Source organism: Cydia splendana, chromosome 7 (assembly GCF_910591565.1).
Source record: "Cydia splendana chromosome 7, ilCydSple1.2, whole genome shotgun sequence".
In the NCBI taxonomy this organism is placed as follows: Eukaryota; Metazoa; Arthropoda; class Insecta; order Lepidoptera; family Tortricidae; genus Cydia; species Cydia splendana.
The window spans coordinates 7,647,138-7,674,601 of NC_085966.1; the positions used below are offsets into that span (position 1 = coordinate 7,647,138).

Sequence of the window (27,464 nt, forward strand, 5' to 3'; positions counted from 1 at the left end):
ATGTCATTAGGTAACTACGTGCGTGCCTATAGCGTCAAAGAGGGTACAGTGGCTCAGTCAACCTAATTTCATCACGAGAGAGGCGATATTTGAGCGACTGAGCCACTGTTAGAGCTGAGCCACTGTTTCCACCTTGACCCTGCGTGCTTCATCGAAACATTTTTTTCTCAAATGCTCTTAGCATTAACCGCGCATTTAAGAGTATAAATAGGGACCTATTAGCCCATACCTAATTTTAATAAGCCTACCAAATTTCGGTCCGAACATTCAGCCCGGAAAGGGACCGGATTTGATCGATTTGACTTCCCACGCCAGTCACATTACACACAGACAATAGTCATCATCATTGCGGAAGACGAAAGTGGAGGACCCGCGCTAAATCGCCTTTTCTTACAAACGTAGTTCTCAGTTTCCTCTCTGGATATTAATATTATTGAAAAAAATTTGACACAAATTTGATGTATATCAACCACAGCTATGATGTTTGATTTTTCCGAATTTTTATTTAATATTATAAAAGTTAGGAGCATTATTTTAATAATAGGGTATTTGACTAATAGTCAAATCAGTTACTTTTTTTCGAACTGTCAAAACGATTTTGCTACTATAGAAACACATGTGTACGGGTTTTTAAATATAAAATGTGTCCAAAAATAACTGCTGTCTACCTCTATTAATCTTTTGGTGCTTTATTTTTTCATGCATGGTCTATCTGTTTTTCGCCCCTATTTTTTACAATAAGAAAGTCAAACGTAGGGACATAACCATGGTTAAAATACATCAAGTTATGCAAAAATTATTTGAAAAATGTCAATATCCAGAGGGGAAAACGGGAATTACGTTTGTATGGAGTAGCGGCCGTCCCCTTTCCTCTTAAAACAAACTGAACCAGACTTATTGACTCCCATTCTTAGTATTCAAATATCCGGAACCGCGTTCAGCTTATCGAGTTTGCCGGGACAGTGAGCAGGTGATATGTGGCACCGTTTGTCACTAATGCGAATCAATGGGTCTTTGACATTTATAAAACGACCTTTTAAAAGCGGGGGTTTCTCTATACAGTTAAAAGTAATTTTAAAGGATGACTCACGCTAGACCGGGTCGGTCCCGGGCCGATGAGTCCGACACGTGATTTTCTATGACGGCTGATCAGTGATTACGTGGATGCTTTCCATAGAAAACGAAGCGCCGGAAGCTCCGGCGCGGCCCCGGCCCGGTCTAGCGTGAGTCATCCTTAATGCGTTTACAATGTTATTTATTCAATATTACCTACCTTTTGCTTTGTAATATTTTATATTATGGGTCATACTCATATATTTTATTGTATAGTTACCTCGTCTTTCCTATAGATAGGTAACGCACAGTTAAAAGCGTCAAAATCAATTTTTTACACTGCAATCTTATAGGTACCGTAAAATGGGGTGAGTAGGGTCAAAACTGAAATTCAAACCTCGATAACATTTTATTTTTACATATGAAAACTGAATGGTGTATATAATAACTGTTCCGGACGTTTTTATTTTATTTTGGGTAGTTCCATTTCATAACTTTGACGATAAAGAGGAAAACCCACCTCACCCCGTAGTGCCTCGTATTTGGGGTGAGAGGGGTTTTCATACAAAGGTGATTTTGGAAGATTGTTGGATCGATTTTTTTTTATTATGCGTATTACTATAGCTCCATATTAAATTGGAATACATTATTTTTGTAGCAGTAGCCTTAAAATCCCTTCTCACCCCCCTCTCAAACCTTCTCACCCCATTCATAACCCACCTCTCCCCGCGAAACCTACTCACCACGTTTTACGGTAATGCGACATGTTTTCAGTACTTGAGGCTAAAATAAGGATAATATGATAATATTATTATATATGTTACTTTTATTCTATTGTCTACAGAACAGAACAGACCTTTTTCTCAAAATAATGTCTTTGACCCTTCAGTTACAACTAAAACTCTTATCAAGGTACAATACCTATTATATCTCCATTAATTTTATAGCGTTTTTATTACAAACGCCCAGCAGTTTTATTGTAATTTTGCTAGATTGATATTTATTTCAAGCTTGCATTAGTCCGTAATAATAGGTACTAATTAGTTCATAAAAGTGTCATTTTCTAGAAAGGGTACATCAGTCTAAACAAAGTGTCATTTCTAGCCAAGTGCATTTCCACTTAAGACAAAGTGTCATTTCTAGCCAAGTGCATTTTCACTTAAGACCTTGAAGGTGAACGTCACAATGGGTAGACTATGACATATTTTTTTAAGCTTTTCGACAATGTTCGTGTACTACCTACTACATGTACATGTGTATATCACTAACTAGGTAAGAGTACCTCAAATTACGTCCGATTGGCTTACATATATATGGGGCATTATCTATGAAAAGGGACCCAACTAGCAAAAAAGTCTCAGATTGCGCACTTTATAAGAGTAGTGAGCTTATAGCGCTCTTATTTTTGTTTTGAACTTATCATCGCTCTTATATTAGTCTTAGACAAGCTAATACGCACTTTAGTAAGTTTAGTCTTATTACCTAGTCTTATATATGTATATAAGAGCATTTTATAATACCATTATAAGCCTCTCGCTCTTACAATAACATTGACTAAGTCTCGTTGAACTTGAGAGTACCTGGTCTTATATCCACATTCTCTAAGTTCATTTGATCTTATAATAGACTTTCTAAATGCTATTATAAGAATGTAAGACTAATATCAACATAGCATAATACTATTATAAGCCTCTTGCTCTTACAACAACATTTACGAAGTCTCATTGAACTTGAGAGTACGTGGTCTTATATCCACATTCTCTAAGTTCATTTGATCTTATATTAGACTTTATAAATGCTATTATAAGAATGTAAGACTAATATCAACATAGCATAATACTATTATAAGCCTCTTGCTCTTACAACAACATTTACGAAGTCTCATTGAACTTGAGAGTACCTGGTCTTATATCCACCTTCTCTTAGTTCATTTGATCTTATATTAGACTTTCTAAATGCTATTATAAGAATGTAAGACTAATATCAACATAGCATAATATTATTATAAGCCTCTTGCTCTTACAACAACATTTACGAAGTCTCATTGAACTTGAGAGTACCTGGTCTTATATCCACCTTCTCTTAGTTCATTTGATCTTATATTAGACTTTCTAAATGCTATTATAAGAATGTAAGACTAATATCAACATAGCATAATACTATTATAAGCCTCTTGCTCTTACAACAACATTTACGAAGTCTCATTGAACTTGAGAGTACCTGGTCTTATATCCTCATTCTCTTAGTTCATTTGATTTTATATTAGATTTCTAAATGCTATTGTAAGAATGTAAGACTAATATCAACATAGCATAAGAACACTGTAAGTACGTACTTTTCTGATCTTACTAAAGCTATAATAAGATCAACAGCAGCACTTTAGTAAGATATTAGAGTGATATAAGATCAAGACACTTATATCACAAAAGAGAAGATCAATATAAGATGGTTTGATCTTAAATCGTTTTTGGGAACACTATTGTTAGTATAAGTAAAGCAAGGAACCGTTATTTATTCAACATGGCCACATCATTTGTATTCAGAATGCTTAAAATACTCTAATAGTGCGCTTGAAAAATACACCTACATCAATGGCTGACTATCAATACAAAATAAAGAAATAAAATAATTATAAAAATATTCAAACACCATATTTGAGTAGGCGCATGAAGTGTAAAACAGGGTCTACTTTACAATAAATAATATTTTCCCATGTGAATACTTACCCTGAAACATAAACAGACGATGATAAACAGCACGTTATTATATTTAAATATAATTCATAAAAAGTTTGATAAACACTTACACTAATATGTTTTTGTCACGTTGCAGTTAATTTCACCCGTATATTTATACTTCACAAATAGAATGTTTCAAACCAAAATAAGCTTATTTAGGCTTACAAGATTCTAACGTTCGACCAATATAAGCCTATGTAGGCTTACAAGATACTTACGTTCGACCAATATAAGCCTATGTAGGCTTACAAGATACTTACGTAAAAGCGATATTAGCCTAAAGCAGCTTAATATAGTTTTGAAAAAGATTACTGTGAATGCAAACAACATTCAATTAGACTGATATTAGAACGATATTAAAATAAATACGCTTATGCTTTGTGCCCAAACCCGGGCTTATACGATGATATAAAATCAATATAAGAGCGACAAAATTGTAGTCTAGAGACTGTTGTTAGCGTGATTTTGCTAGTTGGGGACCTTATTGTCGATGGCGCTTATGCCGCACAGCGTCGCGCGACATTGTATTTATATCGGAGCATCTTTAATAATGGCGTAAGCGCCATCGACAATCAGGTCCCTTTTCATAGATAACGTCACATATGATGAAACTTTTACTTTTATTGCCGAAATTAAGCATCTAATTGAACAACTATCTCTACTAATGTTCATTATCTTCCATGTACCGTTACAAAAATACACACCTATAAAAGAATACTTTCAGAAGTTCAAAACTAAGGCCAGTCTGTCTCTGTACTAACAGTAAAACATAAAGAGTTCCATATGGCATAGCCATCTTGACGTTCACGTCTGAGAGTATCGGTCACCTCATTTAGCGAGCATTGCGCTAGGTTGTCTCATTTAGCTCCTTTATCATGTCCCACTCAATCCGCCCTAGATAAAAGGATGTATTGAGTCGCAATAAAATGCTATAGATTCAACGTTTGAGCATTGAAAATGCTCAAAAATTTAGAAATAAAATGATTTGCATCGAAGATCAGCAGCATTTTCTTGCATAAGCGGCCAATATCATTTGAGCGTTTTCCAAAAAAATATACATTTCATTCATGTCTTCAAAATATTGACTTCTTGGGCTCATTTTACTCAGAATCATTTGTACATTCACGCCTCATACATGAAAAAATCTGTCCTAAGATTACCTTTCCAGATCGTCACATTTTTGTCTGAAATTTTTTTTTATTTGTATGAACGTGACGCACTGGAAAACTATTTTTGCATACAACATTTTGAGACACATTTTTTCATGTATGGAGCGTGAACGTACACATGATTCTGAGTAAAACGAGCCCAAGAATTCAATATTTTGAAGACATTAATGAAATGTACGTAATTTTTTCTTGGAAAACGCTCATTTACCAGAAACTGGATTCAAACATCTTGGAACTCACGGTGTTTTATACTTATAGCTCAGATACTTAGCAGCCAACAGCGCAAAGTTACTCAATACAAGAAGTAGCCATGAAGTTTTAATTAATATAGGTGGCTACCTCGCACAACGTATCAGCATTGCGATACAGCGAGGAAATGCCGCCAGCATCCTTGGTACAATGCCTCAAGGGCCTATTTTAGATTTAAGCTAGTTATTAATTTAGTTGGGTTTAGTCATCTATTTACATACAATATATATACAGTGGTACTACTAAACGAAATTAATAACTAGCTTAAATCTAAAATAGGCCCTTGAGGCATTGTACCAAGGATGCTGGCGGCATTTCCTCGCTGTATCGCAATGCTGATACGTTGTGCGAGGTAGCCGCCAGCTCTTCGGTCACCAGTTACGTCAACCAGACGCTTCGCGATTTCTGCGAACAACTTATGCGCGCTGGGACCCCATGGACCTAGAGTTTCAACACCAAATGGTACAAAATGGTACTCTCTACCGAGGCTCTTATATTTGTTACGTTTTAGAATTTCGGCGCTTTCCGCCGCTCCGCCCGCTTTTACAGTAGTCCGTTGGAGGTGGGACGGTGCCAGTGTGTCTACGCAGGTAGCATCCCACACCAACATCCGTCCCAAGCTCCAAGGAACTAAGGACACTCCATCGGGCCTCTTGCCATCATCTCTGATAATGCCAGTCGGCTCAAGAAGAGCAGGCACATTGATGGTGGCAAGAGACCGACGGACTATGTCATTAAGCGACGCATGTCTCGAAAAACGGCCTGCACTTTTTTGACAAGATAATCCGTGGTGTCCCAGTCGGTCCACGTCCGTGCCACAAGAGCATATGTGTGGCGTACACACCGAAACCCCGAGTCGCAAACCAGTCGCCAGTCTAAGGGAGGCCGGATCCAAGAAAGTACCAGTATTGGGCGAAGGATGGGCATGTAGCCAGTAACCGGCTTCCCGGGCTCCGACCGCCAAAAGCCTCGCGCGGTTTGGACCTGTACAGTTGTTTAGGAGAGTATTGTAAGTTAAATCACAGTAAACATTATCCCAACTCCTTTGTGAATTTGGGTTGTCTGGAAATTGTTTGCCTGGGCAAGCAATTTTAAAAGCATTTTTGGCGTCCTCAAAGCCCGCAATCTCACAGTTTGTGGGCAAAGCCCTTAAGATATTTCCTATGAGACCAGACGTGCTATGAGTGGACGCCAAAGAGGCTGGGGAAGCCACACTGGAAATTTTGCGAATTCCTAAACCTCCAAACCGAATGGGGAGGGTCGCTTGAGACCAGGAAGGCTCACTTAGCTGAATGTTTAGAATCGTCTCTAAACTAATTTAGTTTAGTAGTACCACTGTATATATATTGTACGTAAATAAATGATTGAAAAAAAATATAGGTGGACCCGGGTATGTCCTTAAACTACGTCCAAGACGGACCCGGGTATGTCCTTAAACTACGTCCAAGACCACCGGTGGACGGGCAGCAGCGTCCCTCAAATTCGGTGTACTCGACTGCGATCGCCAACCCGCCTGCCAAGCGTGGCGATTTTGGCATTCACCCCCCATCATGATGAGCACAATAAAACCACGGCCCCGAGGTTCCGGCGACCCCCGGTGCTCTGGCTATGGTAGCGGTCAGGGCATTAGCGGGGTCAGGGGTGCTAAGAATCTCCGGCAAAGATCCGGCTACCCGCCCCGACGACGACTGGCACTGGTAACACACAACATACGCACTATGAGGACTGACGAAAAGATCTGCGAGCTGGAAGAGGAACTGAGCAGGTTACACTGGGACATTGTAGGGTTATGCGAAGTCCGTAGAGAGGGGGAGGACACGACAACCCTGAAGTCTGGTAACTTGCTCTACCACCGGGAGGGCGACCAACAGTCCCAAGGTGGTGTCGGGTTTCTCGTTCACAAGTCCCTCGTAAACAACATAATAACCATCGACAGTGTGTCGAGCAGGGTGGTATACCTAATACTCAGAATATCCAAAAGATATTCGCTGAAGGTCATTCAGGTATACGCACCGACCTCGTCACACTCCGATGATGAAGTAGAAGCTATGTATGAGGACGTAAGTAGGGCCATACATACTTCTAAAACCTACTTTACTGTTGTTATGGGGAACTTCAACGCAAAGTTGGGCAAGAGAAGCGGGGATGAGTTGAGAGTGGGGCAATTTGGGTATGGCCAACGGAACCCTCGGGGTCAGAGGCTGGCCGACTTTCTGGAGAGAGAGGAACTCTTCATGATGAACTCTTTCTTCCAGAAGCCGCCTCACAGGAAATGGACCTGGATGAGTCCTGACGGTTCCACGAGAAACGAGATAGACTTCATCATGACCGACAAGAAACGGATATTCAGTGATGTCTCTGTGATCAACAGGGTAAAGACCGGTAGTGATCACCGAATCGTAAGAGGCACACTGAATATCAATATTAAACTTGAAAGGTCCAGCCTGATGAAGTCTACGCTCCGACCTACTCGAGCCCATGTTCAAAACCCCGAAAGCTTTCAACTCGAGCTCTCTAACCGCTTTGCTTGCCTAGAGAACTTGGCTTCAGTGGACGAAATCAACGACGGGCTAGTGGAAACTGTCCACAAAGTAGGGTCTAAGTTTTTTAGACCCCGCCGTAAAGATAGACCTCAGAAATTGACCGAGCAAACCTTAAACCTCATGGCTGAACGACGCTCGCTACAGTTGCAGTCTCCCGATGACGCGGAGTCATATAGGCAGCTCAATAGACGTATATCTAAGTCCTTGCGACATGATCTACGTCTCTTTAATACTAACCGTATTAAAGAGACTATTGAGCGAAACCAAGGCTCCAAAGTGTTCACAAAGGACAAGTCTATTGGGCAAAGCCAGCTGACAAAGCTGAAACGGGAAGATGGCAGCATAGCGTCGAGCAAAGCGGAGGTTTTAGGTGAGATCGAGAGGTTCTATGGACAGTTATACACTTCGATCGCAAAGCCCGTTGACAGCTTGGTAGGAGATCCAAGAGCCAAGCTGTCCCGACATTATACCGAAGATATCCCGGACATCAGTCTGTACGAGATTAGGATGGCCCTGAAGCAGCTTAAGAACAACAAGGCGCCGGGCAAAGACGGAATCACTTCAGAGCTTCTGAGAGCGGGTGGAACACCGGTACTTAAAGTCCTCCAGAAGCTCTTTAATTCCGTCTTGTCCGAGGGCATAACGCCTGAAACATGGAATAGAGGCGAGGTGGTGCTGTTCTTCAAAAAAGGTGATAACAACCTATTGAAGAACTACAGACCCATCACGCTTCTGAGCCATGTCTATAAGCTGTTTTCAAGGGTTATCACGAACCGTCTCGAACACAGACTTGATGACTTCCAGCCTCCCGAACAAGCCGGTTTCCGAAAAGGCTATAGTACCATAGACCACATCCATACGCTGCGGCAAGTTATACAGAAGACCGAAGAGTATAACTTGCCATTATGCTTAGCGTTTGTGGACTATGAGAAAGCCTTCGATTCGGTGGAAACATGGGCGGTGCTTGAGTCTCTTCAGCGATGCCATATTGACTATCGGTACATCGAAGTGTTGAAGTGTTTGTATAGTAACGCCACCATGTCGGTCCGAGTACAGGAGCAGAGCACGAGGGCGATTCCATTGCGAAGAGGCGTAAGGCAGGGAGACGTTATCTCTCCGAAACTGTTTACTGCCGTAATGGAAGACGCCTTCAAGCTCCTGGAATGGGAAGGACTTGGCATCAACATCAACGGCGAATACATCACTCACCTTCGGTTTGCCGACGATATCGTAGTCATGGCAAAGTCGATGGAGGAACTCAGCATGCTGCTCGATGACCTCAACCGAGTTTCACAATGGGTGGGCTTGAAAATGAACATGGACAAGACGAAACTTATGTCAAATGCCAATGTTGTGCCCATCCCAGTCTCTTTTGGGAACTCGGTACTCGAAGTTGTTGACTCGTACATCTATCTAGGACAAGTAGTCCAATTAGGTAGGTCCAACTTCGAGAAAGAAGTCAACCGCCGAATCCAACTCGGTTGGGCAGCGTTCGGGAAACTACGTAATGTCTTTTCGTCCGACATACCTCAGTGCCTCAAGACGAAAGTCTTTAATCAATGTGTGTTACCAGTGATGACTTACGGCTCCGAAACGTAGTCTTTCACTATCGGCCTCATCTCAAAACTCAAAGTCGCTCGACGAGCTATGGAGAGGGCTATGCTCGGAGTTTCTCTACGTGATCGAATCAGAAATGAGGAGATCCGTAGACGAACTAAAGTCACCGACATAGCCCACCGGATTAGCAAGCTGAAGTGGCAATGGGCAGGCCACATGGCACGCAGAGAAGATGGCCGATGGGGTCGAAAAGTGCTCGAGTGGAGACCACGGACTAGCAAGCGCAGCGTAGGACGTCCACCCACAAGATGGACAGACGATCTTGTTAAGGTCGCCGGAAGACACTGGATGCGGGTCGCTTCCAACCGGCACGTATGGAGGTCCAAGGGGGAGGCCTATGTTCAGCAGTGGACGTCTTATGGCTGAGATGATGATGATGATGATGAGGTGAGACACAGGGAAACCTACTTTGAGAGGAATTATTTTATTTTTATAGGTATCCGTTATGAGACAATTACGTATTAAGAGATAATATAGGGACGTAACAATGTTTCTAGGCCAACGGAAAAATCGCCAAGGTACTCGATTACGTAGATGATATCTGATAGTTTCGTAGGAATATTTTTATCTTAGACTTATCAGGGAGTTTTCCGATGGAAATGGTTGTGGGCGGGGCAAACTGCTCTAAAAACCTTTAGCCCACCGTTAGCCTCTGGGGCAAAAAGGTTTGTGAGTGAATATTGAAATGAAATACAGCGAACCGTAAAGTGGCAGCAATAATACGTCTCCAACATGGTGGACCGATGATGTGGTCACGATCGTGGAAAATCGTTGAACGACAGCAGTACACGATTGGCAGTTGTGGACGTCATTGGAGGAGGAATACATCAAGCCATCAAGCAGCGGATTTCTTTCGGCTAATGAATTTGTAATGATTAGCAGAAAGTAAGGGCAACTTGCAGCATTCACTAACCCAGGGTTAACCGGTTAGACCTGGAGCTATCATGGTTACCAGTACAATGTGACACTGGGTTAACGGTTTAACGTTCACCCCGGGTTAGTGGGATGGTGCAAGTGGCGCTAAGTTACTTAGCTTAAGTTAAAATTAGGAACGTAGGTTTCCTCGGTCGTACACATCTTTATTTCTCTCATAAAATGAACCATATACACGAAGCGCATACGCCGCAAAGTACCTTTAGGTACTATATAATGACACAAGCGCCTTTAAGCACTCAAGCATAAAGATTCCAATTGCCTCAGACACGTTTCATATCCTAATTCCTACTTTTGTATGTGCGTCGAATCAAAAATTCCGTGCGACAAACCATCTGCCCTGGTAACGGTTTACACAAGGGACAAGTATAAAATAATAACATTAATAACACTTTCACAAGTAGATTGAACGACGTTTTTTAATCAAAATGCGAAAAATTCACTCAAAATATGAACACATGTGATGCTTATTTGTAACAAATTTAACAATCTGAGAAATATCGCTACACCCGACCGCAAAATTACATGGCTACTTTATAAGTGAACTCATTTATAATGCTTCCATAGAATTATGCAGCTCGTTGTACAAAAGCATAGAAAAAAATAAGACATTAATAGCTATCTCACCGTAATATCTCACAACTAAGTAGGTATTTCAGAAGCTCAAGACAAGACAACAAAACACTCTAGCGTTTATAAGCCTCTCTAAGCCTTCTCCATTTTACTATACATTTTGAAACGTTAGAGCAGCTTAATTAGATGGCTGGTAAGGCTCCTCCGGATATCCTTTCCGTTGACATGGCAGGTAATATGCGAAACTATCTTATTACTTAGATAAAATTACGAGGTATGTCTGCCATATGAGTATAATTAAATTAAGGTTTCCAGAAGATATTTAATAACAAATATGTTTCCTATGTCATAGTTATATTTCTTCAAATCGAGAGAAAAAGTTGACCAGTAAAATGACGCAAAAATACATTTATAAAATCCACCCAGTAGTTATTGTATTGATAAATTTACGTGAACCTGAGTTAATTATACATAGTACATACATACAAAACTGCGTTACCTGTAACTAGAATATTACTACCATTATGACTTAAGTAACTGTGATAATATATCTAATACAACACCGGTAAATACATTAGCTATTACCTATTTCCGAGAAAGCGTAGATTTACTATCTTAAATAATATTTAGATTTTGATGCAAATAACTCTCTAAAAGCAATTTAACATAACAATGTCAAATTCAATGAAACCATTCATTGATCTTCTAACATCCTACGCAAACCGCAATTGAGATTGGACTCTCTGCTCAGTTATCCGTTTCATTTAAATTAGGGCTAAACCAACCATGAAGATTCTTTGAACATTTAAAAGCTCTTTTAACATTGTTATTGTATTACGTCTCAAATGACAACATAATGTCTTCTTTAGAAGAAAGTCCGAATTGTTTAACAAGCCATTCTGTCCAACAGACAGATTTTGACTAACAAATTCTCGAAATTTCAAATCGTAATGAACCTAATTCATGGCTGTGGGATTGAAACAATTCTTAAAATATAAATGAATCTGCGAACTCGTTATCGCAAGATGGCAGATAGTGAGAAATGTATCTTCAGTTAATTAAAGTTTAGATCTGTTTGATATCAAGCCTTGAACTACCGCGCAATACATGTCTCAGCGCATGTCGCACCGTAAAAATATCGGAGCACAATTCATATGTAACAACGTGTTATCGTTTTGATATTATCTTTATATGACTTTGAAGATTGCTCACACCGAATAGTGTATAAAAAACCGGCCAAGTGCGAGTGGGACTCGCGCACGAAGGGTTCCGTATCATTATGCAAACAACGGCAAAAAATCACATTTCGTCAGTTGACAAGCAAAACTTAATAATTACCATCACAAGTTCATAGCCATAGTCTTCTTATCGTGTAAAGGTTATCCAATTTTCTAAATTATATTCGTCCAATGTTTTGCCACTTGTATTCCTCGGCCATAGCCATAGTGAACCGTATTAATACAATAATAAGGTCAATTTTTGTTTAATTTTTTTAAGTAATTAGTGAGTTTTGCTTGTCACCTGACGATTTGTTGTATGGAAGCCCCACTTAAATATTTATTTTATTCTGTTTTTAGTACTTGTTGTTATAGCGGCAAGAGAAATATGTACATCATCTGTGAAAATTTCAACAGCCTAGCTAATCTAGCTATCACGGTTCATGAGATACAGAGTTCATGAGTGGCAGGCAGACGGACAGACAGACGGACGGACAGCGGAGTCTTAGTAATAGGATCCCGTTTTTACCCATTGGGTACGGAATCCTAAAAAAAGAAAAAAAATGCGAAATGAAGTGAAAGGCATGCGTTAGACGCAATTCACCAAGACGATTATCAAGGTCGTATCAAAACCATATTATCAAATTGTTAAATTAGAATCCACTTCCATATGAGGGCTTCCATTTACGATATTAGGTATAGACGCAGAGCTAGGTACGGAAATAGGTTTGCAATATAACATTGCCAGGCGTTTTAATTGGGGGAAAACTAGTGCCAGGTGACGTCCAAGATGCGCGAAAAAGTGCCAAGTCATCTCAATTACTGGGTTAAATTTTATCGTGTTTCGTTACCCAAAGGGTGAAAACGAAATTGCACACCTTCAGTTGTTTTTACAACCCCTTTGTTGCCCAACCACTGTCACACCCACCGCTGAACAGCTGCCAGGCGCCCGGATTCATTAATAATGATAGTATAGCACACTAACTAGAGGGATTTCGTTGCTCTACACGGTGTAACATGACGAAACCGAATAATTTCAACAGCGTATTCCTGATCATATTTAGAGACAAAAATGTCCTATAGACTTTTTTAAAATTCGCGTAGTCTCAAGAGTTATTACCAATTAAAAAAATCATGTTTTTATTGTTACATAGTTCAAAACGCCTTCTTGATGGCGATGTTGCTGCTATGGGACGTAGTCTTAAATATCCTTATCGATAGATGTCAAAAAGTGACAAGTAACACTTTACAAAAAGTAGGTTTTACGAAAAAAAAAGTAAAAATCAATTTTAAGTGACAAGTTTACCAATAACATTTATTTTTTATGTACAAATACATTCAAAAAATGAAAAAAAAAAAAACAAAACAAAAAAAAAAAAATTCCGAAATATACCTAAACTCATATTCAATTTTTTTCTTCTTTTGACCTCAGAAATGCGTGGTTAAAATTATTCGGTTTCCTCATGTTACACCGTGTATAAATAGCACACCTTTTTCCGTAGCTAGCTCTTAGACCAGTACAAACAGCAACACTCTTAACCTGTCCATCGGTGGACCTTATGCCTTTTGTAATAAGGTTTACCGATGGACACTTGGACAGTTAACAGTGTGAGCGATGGTACCTGAATTAGAATGGACTTTTTTATTATACGTTTGTAATAAAAAAGTCTATTCTAATTCAGTTTCCTATTAAAAAAGCATTAAGTAAATGATAATTCATCGATGATAACACCGCTCTTCACAAAATATACACTTAAAAAAAACCATAAAAATGTCCATTTCAATTCAGTTTCCTTTGAAGAGATAGAATTATTAACTTTATATATATATATATATATTTTTTTTTTTTTTTTTTTTTTTTTTTTTTTTTTTTTTTTTGTATTCAAAGCGTTTATTAGCACATACATAAAAAATTGCAAATGTTGTTTAAAAAAAATACATATATGGTAAGTATTTAGTTTTTGGCCAATATCTCATGCATAAACGATTAACATTTAAGTCATTAAAACAAAAGATTTCTATAGAGGAGGAAATTTTCAAATAAAAAAATATTACTTAAAGCTGACCACTGACCAACAGTCCGCCGGACGACATCGGCCGGTCAGTTGTTCGGAAACTTTACATTTCACCGATGATATCACCACTCTTCACGAAAATATAAATCATCCCCATATATACTCTGTATCTTTAGGTGATTAAATAAAAGTAAACAAGTAATTTGTAGATTTTCGGGTAGTTATAACATCTATTGATTAACCAACCAAATACAAAACCACCTGGATCTGTCACTGAACGACCTGACTTTAACCTACATTATTTGATCATGTACCTAATGTTTTCATCTAACTCTAACTCTGGCTTAAGGGGCCGGTATATGACGTTTTCGATTTAGACCTCACTTTGTAATCATAAATTGTTCAATAAATGTTTAGTAATTGCATTAAATTACACGTAAATTTTTTCATGAAGAAAGCGTGTACCGACTCTTCATGCCATTATATTTTTAATTTGCTGTTATTCTCTACAAATCGACACTAAAAGTATCAAAAAATCAAAATATGGAGTTCCGTTTGAGACAGAAGCAAAATAATTTTGTCTTTGACAGTAATTGAATTATTGTATGATTTTGAAAGCTAGATAATTCAGCTACCAATTTATTACTACTCACAAAGACAACAGAGAAATTCAATCTCAAATGTAAACTTTCGAACAATTTCCATACATTGACGACATCACTCAAAATTCTTCTTCAAGTCAGATGCTCGTTGGGGCTACACCGGAGCACACGTGTACTTCTTCAAATGAAAATGACAGCTTGATTTTCTTGCTTTTGACAATTATATTGACATTAAATCATATACGCACACGAGAAAGCATACCAGTAGATAAATTGTATTTCAAAAAATAGGGTACAAAAATATCAGCTCGCGTCTCATTTAAATTTGATTTGCTCTTATTTACGGGTCATAATGGTTGAAAACCGCAGTAAACTATCTTAAAACAATACGATTACAGCCGAATTTAAATATTATGTTCCTTCAAAACTCGCTTAAAATGAAAAAAGTTTAAAGACTCATCTTTACTGATTGGGATCAATTTTTATTATGCTGGTATCATTTTGCGTCATTTTAAAAACGTATTTGACTTCTGTACGTCAATGAATTTTGATGACAATTGTAATCTTGTATTATATTATAGAACTTTTATCTTAAAATATTGCCTATTAACAGGAAGAGTTATGTAATTCGTATAAGTAATACCTGAAAGTCTTGTACCTAGATCTGTAATACCATGGATTGCGACGAATAAATTATTATGATTATGCCGTTTGTTCCGTCTATGTGTATAATGCGTGTACGTGCTGTTCTCTGAAAATCTTCAAGAAAAAATAACGGCTAGACCAGCACTAAGTACTAGCGAGTTTTTGCTGCTTTGGAGACCAAGATGAAGCTTACAGGCCAATTAGCGCTGTGGACTGGTTATTGTTATGTATACCTATGTATCGAATGTTTTATAAATTTACTATAAAAAGCAATGTTTTATTTCGATTAGGTCTACATTTTGTGCATATTGCATATCTGAAGGATTTTCGTACTAAACTTGAAACTTTCGTTGAAACTAAATAATAAAATAAAATAAATAATAAATAAATATTTGTTATTTTGGAGGGAAAAGGGTGTCAAGAAATGAGACACGGCCGTTTATCGTATAGCTATATTCCGACTGACAAGGCTGTTGCCGGGTGCAACCGGCTGGCGTGAAAATCTCATCTACCCGATATCTTAAACCTAACATCCCTCCACCAGTAGTTTTTACAACCAAAAGAACTTAAATTAGAAAAATTGTCTATAATCCACCAGGTTCCGTGCGCGTTTGGTCTTTCCTGCGGCCACGTTTTGTCCCGCGGATTCATCAAGCGCCGTCTCCGTTGCCGGTAGTGGCGGCGTGGGGACCTTGACAGAATCGCTTATACAAGGTTCCTGTTGTTCTGGACAATCGGTCCATTCCTCTAACTCTGTCGTGGTCGATGACGCTGATGATGTCGCAGCTGGAGCGGGCAGGTTACCGAGCGCCGTTGGGGCCGCCACAGCTGATGGTACCGCTGTCACTTGAGGAGTATGTGATGGAGCAGCGTCTATAACTATAGCTGGCATGTTATCGGGGGCGAAGGGTTTTTGCCCCGGGCGGGCAACATCTTGGTTTTCCGGTTCAGATTGCCCTATGGCATCTTCCTCCCCCATATACTTGTACATTTGATTTTTATGTCTTTTTATTAAGCGGTCCGATTGTTCACATTGAACTAAATACGTCGATCTCCCTAATTGTTTCTTCACCAACGCTTTACACCAAAACGCTCTTTGTCCCTGGTACACTTTCACTATAACAACGTCATTCGGCTTAAAATTAATGTTCCTACTGCCACGGTACTGCTGCATCTGAGAACACTGATTTTTCCGAACGGTTTCATACAATGCTGCATCGGATGAACCCCGCGGTACTGGATTCATTAAGTCCAATCTACATCGTAGGTTCCTACCGAACAAAACCTCCGCCGGTGATCGGTTAGTGGATGAATGTTTGGAATTTCGATACTGAAACAAAAATTCGTGTATTTTCATTTTTAGCTCCTTTTTTTGAACACCACTCAGAAGAATGGCTTTCAAAGCTTTTTTAAATATCTTCACATAACTTTCCGCCTGACCGTTACTTGCCGGGTTGTATGGAGGAATTGTGACATGAGAAATACCATTCGTATCACAAAACGCTGCGAATTCTGTTGATGTGAACGATGTGCCGTTATCTGTGCAAATTGTGTTTATTAACCCGAACCTAGACATCAATTCACATAAACAATTTATGACAACTCCCGAACCGAAACCGTTGCTAACATCGAAAACCTCAACCCATTTTGAATAAGCATCGACAGCTATCAAAAACATATTATTATTAATCGGGCCTGCAAAATCGAGGTGTACTCTATAAAAAAAATCAGGTGGAAACTCCCAGGGCGTAAGCGGGGCGCGGCGGGGTGCGGGGCGTAGCTGCGTGCATACTGCGCACGCGGCGGCCGCGCGTTCTATGCACGCGCTCTGCCCGGGCCACCAGAACCGATCACGCGCTGCTGCCTTCATTTTAGCGACACCTAAATGGCCTCGATGCAAATCCGTTATAACTTGGCTTCTTAGGGTTTGCGGAACTATTAATCTAGCGCCCCTCATTACACAACCGTTTTCCACTGAGAGTTCGATCCTACAGTCAAAATATGGTTTAATAGCTTTATCTGTTATTTTATTTGGCCATCCGTTTAAAACATAACCTACTACTCGTGATAAAACAGAGTCTGTTTCTGTAGCGCGGCGTACGTCACAAACGGAAGCGGGCGGCGAACCGGTTCCTGCTACGAAATGAATATAGGATGCGCGATCAGTTTCGGCCGCCCCTGGCGCGACCGCCTCGCCGCTTCGCTCAGATTGCAATGATGACGTCATCGCCATGGAGCGACTAAGAAAATCTGCCGTGTTGTGCGCACTGCTAACGTACTCGATAGTGTAATTATATGCGGCCAAGAATAGGGCATACCGCTGAAGTCTATTTGCGGTCACTTCCGGTATCCCTTTCGCGGGATTAAAAATTGATAAAAGGGGCTTATGGTCCGTTCGTAAAATAAATGGTGTTGCTCTGCCATACAGGTATTGGTGGTATTTCGTGATACCGAAAACGATTGCAGTTGCCTCTTTTTCGATTTGACTATAACGTTTTTCCGCGGCATTTAAACTTCTAGACATAAAGGATATGGGTTGCTCAACTCCATCATCCCCCACTTGTGATAAGATGGACCCAAGTCCAAAGGGTGACGCATCCACTGTCAAAATTATTCGTGCATCCGGGTTAAAATGCGCAAGCGTGTTATCCGCTGCCAGTGCATTTTTTATAGCAACAAACGCGTCCTCCTGCTCCTGAAGCCACTGCCATTTAACATTTTTTTGTAGCAATTCATGTAACGGATGTAAGATAGTAGATGCGTTTTTTATGAATCCCCTATAGTAGTTCACCAACCCTAAAAATGATTTCAATTCAGTAACATTTCTTGGTTGTTTCGCATTTAAGATTGCTTTTACTTTTTCAGGTGACTTATGTAATCCGTGCCTGTCGATTATATAACCTAAGTAAGATACGGAATCTTGAAAGAAACTACATTTTTCCTTTTTAAGAACTAATCCCGCGTTCTCAAGTCGCTTAAATACTTCCCGTAGTCTAGCAATGTGCTCATCCTTAGTTTTTCCCGTAATCAGAATATCGTCCAGAAATTGGAGTACACCATCTATTCCCGATAGAATTTTCTCTAAGGTGCGCTGAAAAATAGACGGAGCACTGGCTAATCCAAAAATTAATCGCTTATACATGTATAAGCCTTTGTGTGTATTGATGCAGGTCAGAGGTTGTGAGTCGGGGTGCAATTTAATCTGGTTATACGCTCCCGATAAATCTAACTTTGTGAATTGCAGTCCGCCGTGAAGTTTCGAAAATAACTCGTCAATACGTGGCAAGGGATATTTTTCTATAATCAGCTGTTTGTTAAGAGTAGCAGAGTAATCCGCACACAACCGAATGCTACCGTCCTGTTTTAATACGGGGACAATGGGGCTCGCGAAATCTGAAGAGGTGGCGGGTTCAATTATACCTAAATCCAATAAGCGATTTAATTCTAGCTCGAGTTTTGGTCGAATAGCAAACGGCACCGATCTAGCTTTTTTAAAAATCGGAATCGCATCCGGTTTTAAATGTAATTTTACTTCCACGTCTTTGCAGCAACCCAATTTATCGGAAAATAAATGCGAATAATTTGTCAAAATTTTATCACACTCATCCCAGTTACACGCATTTACCCTCGAAGTTACCTCTAAGTGGAACTTTGAGCAGAAGTCCCTCCCTAGCAACGGAGGTCCGCCATCTGTTACTACATGGACTTCTATAAATTCGGTTTGATTATTGTAAACAAAAGGCAGCGTTATCACTCCAGCCAACCCGATTATACCGTGATTATAACTACGAAGTATTTTATGACTTTTACGTAAAGGATGATTCGAAAAATGTTTAAAATACACGGATTCATTAACTGCTGTCACTGCAGACCCAGTGTCTAATTCAAATGTTAACTGAACATTATCCACCGTTACCGACACCAACATTGGTTCTCCTCGATTTGTACGAATATTATATATTAAATACTCACCCTCATCGGCTTCATCCGTGCAACATTGTAGGAAATGGTGATTAGATGGGACATTCTTCGAGTTACAAACGCGCATTAAATGCCCTTTAACACCGCACAACTTGCACGACGCATTTTTAAATCTACACTTCTTGCCCTCATGGTTAAAGTATCCGCACACTGAACACTGTACAGAACCCTTTTGATCCCGCGTGGTGCTCGCCTGCGGAACCCCGTTCTGCCGAGTCGCGTTGGCTTGCTGCTGCGGCCACCTTGTGCACGTCCGCTGCGTCGCGCACCTTCGCCTGCTGCGCACCTTCTCTCGCGCAGCGGATGCTCTCCGCTAACTGCAGTGCCTTCGCTAGTGTGAAGTCTTCCAGAGGTTCTCTGAATAGCCGGTCCCGCTCCGGGCCTCCAGTCATGCCCAGCACGAACCGATCTCGCAGCGTGTCTTCTAAACTCGCCGCCACGAAATTGCAATGCAATGATAAACCACGAACTCGCGCCGCCCAATCCGCTAACGACTCGCCCGATGATTGCACGGCACTATAAAATTTGAAACGTTCCGCGAACCCGCACTTTCCAGTTTTAAAATGGCCGTCGAGAAGTCCCGTTAACTTTGCTAACTCGAGCGATCCCACCTCGGCAGGGAGCGCGAGATTTTTTACGAGTCGGTACGTCGGCTCTGCTAAGCTACTTAATAAAATAGCCCGACGTTTTGCGTCCGATTTGTCCGTGTCCTCACTAATGTCATTTGCTATAAACCATTGTTCAAGGCGGCCCTTATATAATAACCACTCCTGTTCTTCGTGATTGAACACACTCAAAAATCCAACTGACATTTTAGCCATGATTACCGAATAAAACCAACACACGCGCAAAGTCCGTTAAGTCGTCGCCACTGTTATTTTGGAGGGAAAAGGGTGTCAAGAAATGAGACACGGCCGTTTATCGTATAGCTATATTCCGACTGACAAGGCTGTTGCCGGGTGCAACCGGCTGGCGTGAAAATCTCATCTACCCGATATCTTAAACCTAACAATATTATAGGGACATTCTTACACAAATTCACTAAGTCCCACGGTAAGCTCAAGAAAAGCTTGTGTTGTGGGTACTCAGACAACGATATATACTAGCAAAAAGCAGAGCTTTGTAAGGGCTCGCGGAGATTTCTACCTAAACGTACCGGACCGCGACTTTAATCCAATCCGAGGCTTGTTACATGTTCGATCGAGTGGGTACGTAATAAGTCCGTTAAGGACGCAGCTATAAGTGAGAGCAAGAAAGAAATATGCTAACCGAACCCCGGTCGCTGTCCGGTACGCCTGTCTGTTACAGTTTTTACTTTGTCCATTAAAAACGTGTCCAGCCGACAAAATCAAATTTCCAATATCATCCACACATACTATACAATTTCATTAGGGCTTATTACATCCTACACGGTCGCCCAGTTTTTTGCGAGGAAGCCAACTGGCTTTCCTACATAATGTTGGGTCAGCGAGCTAGTGTCCTTGAATTTATTTTTGCGCCCACACCACACAATTAAGCGAAAAACTATCCCGTCTGGACACCTACTGACGGTAATCACGCTGCTCCGCATATAAATACACACACACACACACACAGTTCGACTAGGTGCAGCCAGGGTTCAGCATCAGCGCTATCGTGGGTACTGCTCTTCCAAGTGCTCATTAAGACGTGTCGGATGACCAAAACAGCGTGTGCCTATGTTTCACCAAACCTGAGTTCCACTTGGTACTGCCAGGGTTCAGCATCAGCTCTATCTTGGGTACTGCTCTCCCAAGTGCTCATCAAGACGTGTCGAATGACTAAAACAGCGTGTGCCTATGTTGCCCAGTTTTTTGCGAGGAAGCCAACTGGCTTTCCTACATAATGTTGGGTCAGCGAGCTAGTGTCCTTGAATTTATTTTTGCGCCCACACCACACAATTAAGCGAAAAACTATCCCGTCTGGACACCTACTGACGGTAATCACGCTGCTCCGCATATAAACACACACACACACACACAGTTCGACTAGGTGCAGCCAGGGTTCAGCATCAGCGCTATCGTGGGTACTGCTCTTCCAAGTGCTCATTAAGACGTGTCGGATGACCAAAACAGCGTGTGCCTATGTTTCACCAAACCTGAGTTCCACTTGGTACTGCCAGGGTTCAGCATCAGCTCTATCTTGGGTACTGCTCTCCCAAGTGCTCATCAAGACGTGTCGAATGACTAAAACAGCGTGTGCCTATGTTGCACCAAACCTGAGTTCCACTAGGTACTGCCAGGGTTCAACATCAGCTCTATCTTGGGTACTACTCTCCTTAGTGCTCATCAAGATGAGTCGGTTGACCAAAAGATAATGTGTTTTTGTTGCACCAAACCTGAGTTCCACTAAGTACTGCCAGGGTCCAATTAGAAACTATATGCAAACGGAATCCCAGGAACACCAACTGGTTAGCGTTCAAAAGCGACCTGAAGGTGGAACTGGGAGACCCTAAAGGCAAGTTAAACTCTATTATTGACATAGAACTTGAAAAAGACAGAATAGTACAAGCTGTCTACACAGCTTGGTCAAACAACTGCCCGGAATTAATCCTGGCGAAGAAGGTGCCTTGGTGGAAGCCGGATATTGCAAAACTCTGGAAGGAAACCAGGGCTGTCTTCAACGATGCTAAAAGGACCAAACACACAAACATGGAATGAGACAATTTCATGAAAAGGATTACGAATATGGGCTGCGATAAGATGCAACCCAAGTTTGGGTTCCGTAAGAATCTTAACGTTAAAATTCCAACAAGGGTTGAATGGACCGAAGGTCTTGTAGCACCAATTTCCGATGAAAACGACATCATATGGTACACAGACGGGTCTAAGACAGAATCTGGTACGGGGGCAGGCATTTATGCTAATGACTTTAGTAGTAGTATAAGCATGGGCGCATGGGCAATTACGCCACTGTCTTCCAAGCCGACATAATTCGCTATAATTGCCTGTGTGCATGAGAATGTAGTTAGGTAAACCCAAGGGAAGAATATCTATATACTCAGCGACAATCAGGCTGCACTCAAAGCGCTTGAAGCGCCCAGAGTGGTTTCTAGTAGGCGTCCATGCTCTGAACCAGCTTGGAAGACAAAACAGAGTGCAACTGGTATGGATCCCAGGCAATGAAAATGCAGATGAACTTGCCAGAACCGGATCTGAAAGTAACCTTATAGGTCCGGAACCATTCGTGGGGCTCTCACAGGGAACCATCACAACGGCTATTAAAGACCAAACATCAGGAAGAATGGGACAGTCTGACAGGTCTAAAGCACACAAAGCTCTTTATGCAAGGAGTAGACTCCGGTTGGAGCTTAGATTTGGAAACTTAGTAAAAGACAACTCCAAATCATAACGGGGGTGTTTACTGGCCATTACGGGGTCAAAGGAATTCTGGCCAAGATGGGACACTCTGACAACACCGATTGTCGTATGTGTGGCGAAGAGGAAGAGACAGTAAAACACCTAATGTCACGCCCTCGCCAGACAACGAATGAAGGACTTTGGAGCAGGATACCTGGAACCAAAGGACTTTAAAACGCTACCCATGAGCTCCATCATCCGACACATGGATATGGTGGGAAAAGCTCTTGAGTAGTTGACGGATCCTATCTAGGGGGTAATTGCACAAAAGATCCCTATGGGTCGAAGTATATCCGCAAGGGCCCCCGAAAACAATAGGATAAGATAAGATAAGTACTGCCAGGGGTCTGGGTCATTTTGTTGAACTGCACGCCGACGTTGCAATTGGCGTGCAGTCGACGTGCAGTTCCCATACAAGTTGCAGTCGGGTTGTAGTCCGTCTATATCGGCAGTAAGTCACTGAAGTTTGTATTAATATACTTATCTTTATTTATAATTTTAGCAGTTCCAAGCAATAGTAACACTAAAGGCGCCATTCATTAATTACGTAAGACAATTTTTGCCAGCTTTTAACCCCCTTCCTCCCCTATGTAAGAAATAATAAGAATAGGCTGTATCTAAAGGCAAGTGTTTGATAGCATAGAGTGTGGAAGTATTATTTTAAACTTCATAATTTCATAGATATTAAAAAAAATCGCAGCTTTGTAATCTTACGTAAGAACTATGAAAACCCTTTCCCTCCCCCTTGTAAGTAAAATAAGATTATGAAGCGACTTTCGGGTTTTATACATACCGCAAACCGGGGTGAAAAGACACGATTTCAATTTTCGAGGGCGATTTTCACTAAGACTCCAAATGATCCCAGTAATAATTTTGACATCGTCATTATGGATCCTCAGATATCGATTTTTATCAAGATCGGGTCTAAATTTAAAAAAATCAAGATGGCGGCTGTTTCGTTAAATTTCGATTTCAGATTCTTGTTAAGGGGCCTCTCGGACCCTCAGATATCAATTTTCATCAAGATCGGGTCAAAAATAAAGATGGCGGCCATTTCGTGAAATTTCCACTTCAGATTATTGTTAAGGGGCCTCTCGGACCCAAAGATATCCATTTTCATCAAGATCGGGCCGAAAATAAAGAAAATCAAGATGGCGACCGTTTCGTTAAATTTCGACTTCAGATTCGTGCTAAGGGGCCTCTCGGACTCTCAGATATCGATTTTTATCAAGATCGGGCCGGAAATAAAGAAAATCAAGATGGCGACCGTTTCGTTAAATTTCGACTTCAGATTCGTGTTAAGGGGCCTCTCGGACTCTCATATATCGATTTTTATCAAGATCGGGCCGAAAATAAAGAAAATCATGATGGCGACCGTTTCGCTAAATTTCGACTTCAGATTCGTGTTAAGGGGCCTCTCGGACTCTCATATATCGATTTTTATCAAGATCGGGCCGGAAATAAAGAAAATCAAGATGGCGACCGTTTCGCTAAATTTCGACTTCAGATTCGTGTTAAGGGGCCTCTCGGACTCTTAGACATCGATTTTTATCAAGATCGGACAGGAAATAAAGAAAATCAAGATGGCGACCGTTTCGCTAAATTTCGACTTCAGATTCGTGTTAAGGGGCCTCTCGGACTCTCATATATCGATTTTTATCAAGATCGGGCCGGAAATAAAGAAAATCAAGATGGCGACCGTTTCGCTAAATTTCGACTTCAGATTCGTGTTAAGGGGCCTCTCGGACTCTCAGACATCGATTTTTATCAAGATCGGACCGGAAATAAAGAAAATCAAGATGGCGACCGTTTCGCTAAATTTCGACTTCAGATTCGTGTTAAGGGGCCTCTCGGACTCTCAGACATCGATTTTTATCAAGATCGGGCCGGAAATAAAGAAAATCAAGATGGCGACCGTTTCGCTAAATTTCGACTTCAGATTCGTGTTAAGGGGCCTCTCGGACTCTCAGACATCGATTTTTATCAAGATCGGGCCGGAAATAAAGAAAATCAAGATGGCGACCGTTTCGCTAAATTTCGACTTCAGATTCGTGTTAAGGGGCCTCTCGGACTCTCAGACATCGATTTTTATCAAGATCGGGCCGGAAATAAAGAAAATCAAGATGGCGACCGTTTCGCTAAATTTCGACTTCAGATTCGTGTTAAGGGGCCTCTCGGACTCTCAGATATCGATTTTTATCAAGTACGGGTCGGAAATAAAGAAAATCAAGATGGCGGCCGTTTCGTTCAAATTTCACTTGAGATCGCGTTAAGGGCCTCTGGGATCCATAAGTATCGTTTTTCAGAAAAAAAAATTGCCATTTTTATAATTTCTATAGATACACATCGAGGAAGCACAAGTATCATATAATTCATAACTAGGCGTCAATAAATATTCGAAATTGGAATGTTCTACATCGCGCTATCGAAATTTTTCCTGTCGCGTATATATACCTCCGAGTCACTTATAGGGAGGATGGTCGGGGAGGTGGGTCTTGGACTCCGACCGAGTGCCACTGGCACATGAACTTTATCAGTCACACTTAAAGGTCGGGCAAAGCCCGACGTCCAGCGCGCTTCGCGCGCTCTTACATACAGGGCGCCTGCGGCGCCCCTCACACTTAAAGGTCGGGCGAAGCCCGACGTCCAGCGCGCTTCGCGCGCACTTACATACAGGGCGCTTGCGGCGCCCCTCACAGTTAAAGGTCGGGCGAAGCCCGACGTCCAGCGCGCTTCGCGCGCACTTACATACAGGGCGCCGCAGGCGCCCCTCACACTTAAAGGTCGGGCGAAGCCCGACGTCCAGCGCGCTTCGCGCGCACTTACATACAGGGCGCCTGCGGCGCCCCTCACAGTTAAAGGTCGGGCGAAGCCCGACGTCCAGCGCGCTTCGCGCGCTCTTACATACAGGGCGTCTGCGGCGCCCCTCACACTTAAAGGTCGGGCGAAGCCCGACGTCCAGCGCGCTTCGCGCGCACTTACATACAGGGCGCCTGCGGTGCCCCTCACACTTAAAGGTCGGGCGAAGCCCGACGTCCAGCGCGCTTCGCGCGCACTTACATACAGGGCGCCTGCGGCGCCCCTCACACTTAAAGGTCGGGCGAAGCCCGACGTCCAGCGCGCTTCGCGCGCACTTACATACAGGGCGCCTGCGGCGCCCCTCACACTTAAAGGTCGGGCGAAGCCCGACGTCCAGCGCGCTTCGCGCGCACTTACATACAGGGCGCCTGCGGTGCCCCTCACACTTAAAGGTCGGGCGAAGCCCGACGTCCAGCGCGCTTCGCGCGCACTTACATACAGGGCGCCTGCGGCGCCCCTCACACTTAAAGGTCGGGCGAAGCCCGACGTCCAGCGCGCTTCGCGCGCACTTACATACAGGGCGCCTGCGGCGCCCCTCACACTTAAAGGTCGGGCGAAGCCCGACGTCCAGCGCGCTTCGCGCGCACTTACATACAGGGCGCCTGCGGCGCCCCTCACAGTTAAAGGTCGGGCGAAGCCCGACGTCCAGCGCGCTTCGCGCGCTCTTACATACAGGGCGCCTGCAGGCGCCCCTCACACTTAAAGGTCGGGCGAAGCCCGACGTCCAGCGCGCTTCGCGCGCACTTACATACAGGGCGCCAGCGGCGCCCCTCACAGTTAAAGGTCGGGCGAAGCCCGACGTCCAGCGCGCTTCGCGCGCTCTTACATACAGGGCGCCTGCAGGCGCCCCTCACACTTAAAGGTCGGGCGAAGCCCGACGTCCAGCGCGCTTCGCGCGCTCTTACAGACAGGGTGGCTGCGGCGCCCCTCACACTTAAAGGTCGGGCGAAGCCCGACGTCCAGCGCGCTTCGCGCGCTCTTACATACAGGCCGCCTGCGGCGCCCCTCACACTTAAAGGTCGGGCGAAGCCCGACGTCCAGCGCGCTTCGCGCGCTTTTACATACAAGGCGCCTGTGGCGCCCCTCACACTTAAAGGTCGGGCGAAGCCCGACGTCCAGCGCGCTTCGCGCGCACTTACATACAGGGCGCCTGCGGCGCCCCTCACACTTAAAGGTCGGGCGAAGCCCGACGTCCAGCGCGCTTCGCGCGCTCTTACAGACAGGGTGGCTGCGGCGCCCCTCACACTTAAAGGTCGGGCGAAGCCCGACGTCCAGCGCGCTTCGCGCGCACTTACATACAGGGCGCCTGCGGCGCCCCTCACAGTTAAAGGTCGGGCGAAGCCCGACGTCCAGCGCGCTTCGCGCGCTCTTACATACAGGGCGCCTGCAGGCGCCCCTCACACTTAAAGGTCGGGCGAAGCCCGACGTCCAGCGCGCTTCGCGCGCACTTACATACAGGGCGCCTGCGGCGCCCCTCACAGTTAAAGGTCGGGCGAAGCCCGACGTCCAGCGCGCTTCGCGCGCTCTTACATACAGGGCGCCTGCAGGCGCCCCTCACACTTAAAGGTCGGGCGAAGCCCGACGTCCAGCGCGCTTCGCGCGCTCTTACAGACAGGGTGGCTGCGGCGCCCCTCACACTTAAAGGTCGGGCGAAGCCCGACGTCCAGCGCGCTTCGCGCGCTTTTACATACAAGGCGCCTGTGGCGCCCCTCACACTTAAAGGTCGGGCGAAGCCCGACGTCCAGCGCGCTTCGCGCGCACTTACATACAGGGCGCCCGCGGCGCCCCTCACACTTAAAGGTCGGGCGAAGCCCGACGTCCAGCGCGCTTCGCGCGCTCTTACAGACAGGGTGGCTGCGGCGCCCCTCACACTTAAAGGTCGGGCGAAGCCCG

At 43.0% G+C, this 27,464-nt stretch overlaps 1 protein-coding gene and 1 long non-coding RNA gene across 2 annotated transcripts in view; both read right to left on the reverse strand.

Moving 5' to 3' along the window:
- The window catches only part of LOC134792074 (serine protease nudel), a 388,506-nt gene that overhangs the window by 40,590 nt on the left and 320,452 nt on the right, over positions 1 to 27,464 (reverse strand). The window lies entirely within an intron of this gene.
- LOC134792060 (uncharacterized) lies at positions 16,491 to 19,550 on the reverse strand. Its single transcript, XR_010144381.1, has 2 exons — positions 19,327 to 19,550; positions 16,491 to 16,537 (listed from the first exon to the last, which is right to left on the reverse strand). It is a non-coding gene; the product is annotated as an uncharacterized LOC134792060 (long non-coding RNA).